The sequence below is a fragment of the Microtus ochrogaster genome, linkage group LG1 (assembly GCF_000317375.1).
Source record: "Microtus ochrogaster isolate Prairie Vole_2 linkage group LG1, MicOch1.0, whole genome shotgun sequence".
Classification (NCBI taxonomy): Eukaryota; Metazoa; Chordata; class Mammalia; order Rodentia; family Cricetidae; genus Microtus; species Microtus ochrogaster.
In genome coordinates this window covers 19,120,780-19,129,033 of record NC_022027.1, presented here as the reverse complement: position 1 = coordinate 19,129,033, position 8,254 = coordinate 19,120,780, and positions in this window count along the sequence as shown.

Below are 8,254 nucleotides of genomic sequence, written 5' to 3'. Positions count from 1 at the left end.
GGGAGAAGATGAGCAAGGAAGAAAGGATATTTTTATAATTAGAGCAAAAAGACCATTCAATAGATATTACCAGAAAATAGCCTTCTTTCCCTCACCCTCCCAAGAGAAAACATCCAGGACCTCAAGACATTGGAGAAGGCATAATTTACTGATGTCTTTACTCTACATTTTTAATCAATAATGTCACAGTATCAAGATAGCAAGCCACCATTCACATGAATAGAGCACACTGTATGAGAATCTACAGGTCAAGAAGAAAGGAACGAACTGCATGTCTTTTAGAATTAAGACAAGGGGGGACTCTACATATCTAGTGATTTCATATTTATTCTAAGTGTTCACTCCCTTCTGTAGGAAGCACAGCACATACAGCAAAAAAATTAAATTAAGCAAACAGTACCATGCATCAGAGTTATGACAATGTCAGTCAGAACATCAGAAATCAGGACACAAACTGGAAATGCAAACCTGATCGATTGTCATCTGGTATTCAAACCATTTGAAATGGAGAATTTAGAAGTCGAGTACAGAAAAAAGGACAAGACAGAGTGGTAAAAACTCCATGACAATACACAAGATTTGAGCAAAACTTATGTGAGTGGAGTTGAGTATTTGAGAAGTAGAATAAATTAGGACCAGAGTTTAGGAAAAAGGTGGAGATGATCCATAGATGTGTTCCATGCTTACTAATATAATGATTTAGAACTTGCCTCAGTCTTATGGCCAATAATTGCATTATTGAAAAATTAATTATTGGGTATAACTGAGGAGTATGGTAAATACTCACATCTTTAGAAATTACATAATGAGGGAATACATACATAGGAAAGCATCTATCAACTATGCATAGGATTCTGATATGATAAAATGCCTGCTCTGACAAAAAAAATTAACATTCTAAAGGATCAAAAGCAGTTTCCTCCGGGAAGTGCAGAGGTGGCCTGATACTATTACACACATCAAGCTTACATGACGATTACGTTTCAATGGAAGTCAGTAATTCTTCATGAAATATCAAGGAGCTTACTTAGTTCTGATCTCTGTTAATTTTGAGAGTTCAATGCTCTCCTCATATTCATTTTCCAGTTTCTTGGTTCAAAGAATATCTATTTCTTCATAAGCCTGCTTAAAGCATTAATGTTCTTAAACCTGCTAGTAATAGAATATGTAGATGGCCTGTGAAGCAATCTACCACATTCAAACTCAATGCTCATATTAATTTTCTCAAGACTCTTGAACACTTTATAGTGCTAATTATGTATATTAGCGTGTCATTTACTTTGAAATCATATGTATATTTCCTTTTAAAATATAAATTCTTACTTTAGCTTTGTAGTGTTCTATTTCAGTAAGCTCTTCTGAACTAATGACTCTGATTTTTCTAGGAAATAATAGATTTACTTCAACATTGAATCTTGGCACTTCTGTTTAATGTAGATAACTGTCTGATATTAAATTGCTTCTAATTAGCTATTTTTCCATTATGGAATTAATATAAGAGTGGTTAGTACAGAGCACTTTAAGCATACAAATTTTTCAAGTGACAATGTACTTGTGAAGGTGGCAGTTTCCATTTCACGCTAAGTTTGTGCCATTGTCACTAGCTAAAGGCTTACTGCCAGTTTAAACATGGGTTTTGACCATACCTCTCTTCCAAACAGATAAGGTGGAAAATGACATTTATTCATGATAGAATTTGAGATCACAAAACTTTTAAATGACATTCTGTTTCTTCCTTATTTCCCTTATAAATAGATGTTTGGAGGGATCTCCAAGTTGATTTCAGCATTAACTGAAATTTACTGGTAGAAGACAGAGTGTTGTTCAGCTTCCTATTTTGAATATTTGTGCAAGGAAACCCACTTAATTCATCTCTGTAGCTTCATCATTCTTAAATTTTCTTATTCATTAAAACTTAATAAATTTATCATTTTGTATTTCTATTATTTTGTATTGTATATGGGGTGTGTGTGTATGCATGTGTGTGTTCATGTGCATCCGTGTGCTGTTCATGAACACAGGTGGTATCTGAATTTCAGAGGCCAACTTTATCTTCTTCTAACTTGTTGAGGGAGGAAATCTACCCTTTCTCCTGCATTGTGTACTCCACGGTAGCTTGTCCACTCGTTAGCTTCTGGCCATTTTCCAGTGTCTGCTTCACCTATCATTGTAGGAGTACAGAAGTTATAGATGCAGACCACAGAATCTGGCTGTTTTATGTGGGTTTTGGGAATCAAACTCAGCTTGTCGAGCTAGTGCATTGTGCTGTCTAGTTTCTTTGTTTGGTTTTAGATGACATGAATCAGAGTTGTGTGAGAAGAAAACAAAATTGAGAAAATGTTTCCATTGGATTAGCCTGTAGGTAAGCCTGTGGAATGATTGATGTGGGAGAGTTCAACCTACTGCCAATGGTGTCACCCTTGGGATATGGTCGTGAACTGCACAAAAAGGCAGAATGAGAAACCATGCTATAGAATGCAAGGCAGTAAGCAGTGCTCCTTCATACCCTCTGTATCACGTCCTGCCTTGAGTGAATGCCTACTGAGAGTTTCTGCCTTAACTTTCCAAGATAATGAACTAATTATAGACTGTAAAATATAAAAAAGCTACTTTCTTCCCCAAGTAGGTTTTGGTTGTGGTGTCTTATCAGAGAAACAGAAATGGTGAGATACACAGCAAGTGATTTTACCTGCTGAGGCGTCTCATGGACAAACGTTATGTGGTGTCATCTTTAATATTTGGTGATTAGTAATCCGGTTTTCTGATTCCTGATCAATGGTTGTATTAATACAGGGTTGAACCAGATTTCCAACATTTATTTTTTTTAAAAATTTCTCTTTTAATATATTTATTTATTTATTTTTAAAAAGAAAACAAACATTCTTTTTCCATTTTTCACAACAATCCTAGTTCCCACTCCGTCCTTTCCTCTCTTCCTCCTCTTTTCTCCACCGAACCTCTCCACCCTACCCCTCATACACTCCTCAGAGAGAGTAAGGCACATTGCTTTGGAGGTCCTCCGTACTATATCTAGGCAGAGCATGGTATCCATCCAAACACAATAGATTCCAAAAAAGCCAGTACAAGCAGTAGGGATAAATCCTGGTGCCACTGCCAGTTGTCCTGCAGTCTGCCCCAGACAGAATTCCCCCAGCTAACATCCTAAGCACAGAGGAGAGGGTACCAGAACTGGCCTTGCCCTGTAGTCAGACTGATGAATATTTTAAATATAACCATAGAATCTTCTTCCAGCAACTGATGAAAACAGAGGCAGAAACCTGCATTAGAGCATTGGACTGAGCTCCCAAAGTCCAGTTGATCTACAGATTCAATGCAATGCTCATCAAAATCCCAGAAAATTTCTTCACAGACCTCCAAAGAATGGTATTCAATTTCATATGGAAAAGCAAAATTCTAGGATAGCAAAAACAATCCTGTACAATAAAAGAACTTCTGGAGGCATCAAAATCCCTGACTTCAAACTCTACTACAGAGCTACAGTACTGAAAACAGCTTGGTATTGGATAAGAACAGACCAATGGAACTGAATTAAAGACCCAAATATTAATCCACACACCTTCAACTGCTACAGGAGTTCCTCCTGGTCCTTCAGCCAATAGCCTTTCAGATACCAGCCCACTTGGGCATGGTCTCTGCTGCTTGTTAAAGCAGCAGCCATGTGCTCTCTCTCTCTTGCTTCGGATTCTGCTAACCTTGAATTTTCTTAACGCTAATGAGAAACAGACAACAGCAACAGAAAGATATTGTTTAAATGAAAAGTGTGCTGAATTACATCAACCATTTTATTTCAAGGACGTCCTGACCTCACAATGGAATCCAGGAGATGTGCTGCATTGGGCAAGGGGTTTTGCTCTTGTTTCCACAGGAGAAGAAAAATTGTGGGTACCATCAAAAATAATAAAGGTTTGGTTTGAAAATGAGAAACCTCTTGGAAAGGAGAAATGACAGCTCATCCCCAATGATGATAATTATACAGATCGTAAAAAAAAAAAAACATATAAGATGGGGGCAGGGTTCTGTTCTTATCTCCACAGGAAAACATTCATCTTCGAAAAATTCAAGGGACACTGGATGTTTGAATACTGACAAATGGAAAAAATGCTATCCAATATGGATCAGCAGGAAAATCAAATAGGTTCCATAAGTAACAATGATATATACATATGTGTGTGTATTTATATTCATAAGTATATAGAGCTGGTTTTGGAGTTGGACTCTGGCTCAGTCCTCCTTAATTCCAAGCTTGTTGTTAAGAGAAAAACCCAAAGTTTTTGTCTCATGTCAAAAGCCATGGCATGGGACAAAAGGAAAAAAGAATTTAGAAAACATCTTTCCTTTTTTTTATATCTATCATACCTCTCAATGAATATATATGTCTGTATATGTTTATATAATTAATGTTTAAGTTTTCCACCATGAGCAATGAATTTTCCTGCAGTAATCTTTGAAGTTTCCAGGAAGAAGATGGGGCCCCATAACAACAACTCCACCTGGTTGATATGATGTCATGATACTGATAGCACTACTTCAAGACCTATTTTGGGTACCAGCTGCACAAGATGGTTCCAACTTGGTTAGGTGAAATGGTGCACATCATTTACAACATTCTAGCCAGACCTCCACAAAATACTCAGAGACAATTTGCAATCTTACCAGACGTTAATCTTGAAAGTTAACCATCATTTTTCTTTCACAGGATACCCTAGAAAGAATGTCACCCCCATGACAGCTGGAAGTAATTATAGAGGACAACGTCCCCTCTCCCAGTAAAGTTTGCCCTTGGGTTTAGGGACATCATTTAGGGGTTGATTATAATTAGTATACGGTTGAGGGTTGGGGGAGAAATTATAAGCTCAGGGATCTTTTTGAAAAAAAAAAAAGGAAAATGGGATGAAGGGATAATAGATTGGTATTTGTGAGTTATTGTTTATAGACAATTACATTTGTATAGATTCTTGTAAATGGATACAAAGTTAAATTATAATGAATATTGTTTGCATGCATGCTCATACCTCTGTTTAAAACATTTTTATGTATTGAGATATATATTTACCATATTGCAGTTTACATTTCTACCTCTGATTAAGATACTTATATATTGTTTATGTATTGATATATATGGTTACCATATTGCAGTGTACATTTCTACCTCTGATCAAGATACTTGTTCATTACTTACATTTGGAGGTCATTGTCCTCATTTATTGCACAATTTTTTATTGTCTTAGTCTTTAAGTTAGATAGGTATTAAGAATTATAGATCAAGAGTCATCTATGTTTGTCATATTTATAATTAGACTAATTGGGTTTTTAGATACATAGAGATTATATTCTGTATAAATAGATAATCTTCAACCTATTCAAAGAGATGTAGAAAATGGCATTTAATATAACTTAGAGTTCTGTAGTAGTGAGACACAATCACTCCTGGCAACACCAATCTATTCCCAAGAGATTGTTGAGCACCAAAGACACGCCATTGGAGCTTGTCTTCTTCCTGGCAAAACCAGCCTTTGGGCAAGGAATTGCCCATACCTCAACCACTGACAAAATACATAGTATCTGGAAATGGATAAGCAGAACTATCAAATCTTGCCAATAAAGAGTAAGACCCACAAATTCTCATTAATACGAATGCCTAAACATAAGCTGAACTAGGACAGCGATAGACATGATAAAGTAGAGGGGGAAATCTCATGAAAGCCTCAACTGTTGACAAAGAAATCTAGACAATTAAAGAATATTGACAGTGGTAGGAATTGTCTAGTCTTACCTAGGGAAGTACACCAATTGATTATCTAAAACAAATGATAAAATTATTCATATAAGTAATATTATGTAGATTAGTCAGGATGCGTTTTTGTATTTAGGTGTGAGTGTGTGTGTGTGTGAATGTGAGAACAAGTAATGAGAACAAGATTCCATTGTTATGAAAGAGAGCAAGAAGGGATATATGGAAGAATTTGGAGGAAGCCAAGGGAAAGGGGAAATGATATGATTATATTACAATCTCAAAAATAAAAGAAACTTAAAAATTAGGCTGGATCAACAACACATACACATATTAATATGTAAACACAAACACAAACCTTTTATTTCATAACAGGCTAGATTTACTTAATGAAAGGGGAACTTCGGTTATTTATCCAATATGAAAGAAAGGTCAACACAACCTTCAGAAATGAAATTAGGAAAGTGCTTTTGAATTTGACTGAAATGCTGCTGCAATTGCAAACAAATGATGATGAATTATGTCTCTTGATTCTAAGTACTGCAATTATGAGATTCTCAGAGCAGTCTTAGAAATGATAGATTCAATGCTCCACTACGTAGAACATAATATAAAAGCACTAAACTGGCAAAGCTTTTTCCGCACTGAATTTCTTTTTCCCTTCTCAGCAGTGGCTGGTAATAAGGATGGAGATCCCCGAGGACAGTTTGGAAGCATTGTACTATCATAAATATGTTTTTTGAATTTCAAAGAAGTGATGAGAAAAGAAATGTGCATGGATTATGTAAGACAATGACAGGATTTGCTCCCACATTGGTGCATCCATCAAAACTTCTATCTTTATGTCAGTTGGGATTTGCTGATGGTGAGAACAAGCTGGAAAATAGAAAATTGGATTAAAAGTAAAGAGTTCCACTTCTTTGGTGGATCAGACCTTTATAGTCTGGAGAACAGAATTATCAACACAATATCAAGAATATCAGTATACTATCAAGAATATTAGTATACTAATTATAAAAGGGGTACCAGTTTTATACTAGAACTTGTACATAAAATTGTAAAAATTAATTAGTAATATTAATTATTTTTCCATTTCTTTGTGCATGTTGTATGCCTTGCATCATGGATTTAATGTGATATCCACAGATGCCGTTAAATCACTGGGAGAATAGTTGCAGATGATTGTGAGGTTCCATGTGGATTCTAGAAATTGAACCTTTGTCCTCTGAATGAACAACCAGTGCTCTTAATCACTGAGCTATCTCTTCAGTACCCCCGTGATGGACTTTTAAATTTAGAACTGCCATGTATGTGAACTTGTGCTAGAAACACAAAACTTATATATTACACTTTGCATATAAATTTATCTTTGTTTTCAAAATTTTTAATTTTCACATGTAAAAATATCTAAAATATGTAAGGGAACATCAACTAAGTTACAAATTACTGCATTTGAAGGAAGAAAATTTCTTCCACTATGTTGAGATAAAAAAATTTCAATCTCATAATTATGTAGTCTGGAGGAGGATGAAAACAGGAAAAATTTTGAAACAATATGCAAAATCTATTGTCAAAATGAATCAGAAGCCTTTATTCAAACATTTAATTCAATGTGTTTTTGATGTATTAAATGATATCATCTTAATCCGGTAACATTTGATTCCTCTCCTATTCCAAAGGAGATTAAAAGGCTTATGCTCTCAATCACACATAGTGGACCAAATCTATAATCCTAGCCCTAGGGAAGTAAAGACAGATCAGGAGTTCAAGGTCAACCTTAGCTAGAGAGTTTGAAGTCTGCCTGAGTTTAAAAAACCTGTCTTAAATAGGCAAAAACCAAAAATTACACTCTTAAAGTCAATTAACCTAAGTGGCTTAATATGGCATTAAGGTAAATTTTAAGAAATGTAGATTATATCTAATTATTGAGAAATTCTATCTTTTTATATTGAATAAGGTAACCAAGGGTCAGAAAAATATATCAAATTTTCTCTCATAAGCAGGTAATAGCTTCTAACTGTTAAACACATATTTCAGGGTGGTTTAAAACAAATGTCATCAGTGAAATGGTGAAAATTAAAAGCTTTAAAACATGGGTGTGAGGAAGATTGAGGAACACTTGGGATCCTAAAACAGAATCAGTAAATCTTGGGTAGAAAGGTATAGCATGGAGAGTGGGTATATGGAGCTCATTTAAGTATCCTATCCACTTTTTAATATTTAGCTAAGCAAATAAATTTCCCTGTGTCCTCAAGTCCCTTGTTGTTGTCATTGGATAACTAGCTTTTGCTGTTCCCACAACGCTTTCTTCTTGTTTTTCTGGATTTCATCAGTTAGAGCCCTTACATAAGATCGTGCCTTATTATATGAAGAGAAGCATACTCTTTAAAACATGTGAATTAATTGACAAATGTCAAGAGATGTTGCAATGTGGTGTTTATACAAACAACCAAATTTGGGGAAAATATTCTAATTGCATTATAGACAGGATATAGCATTTAT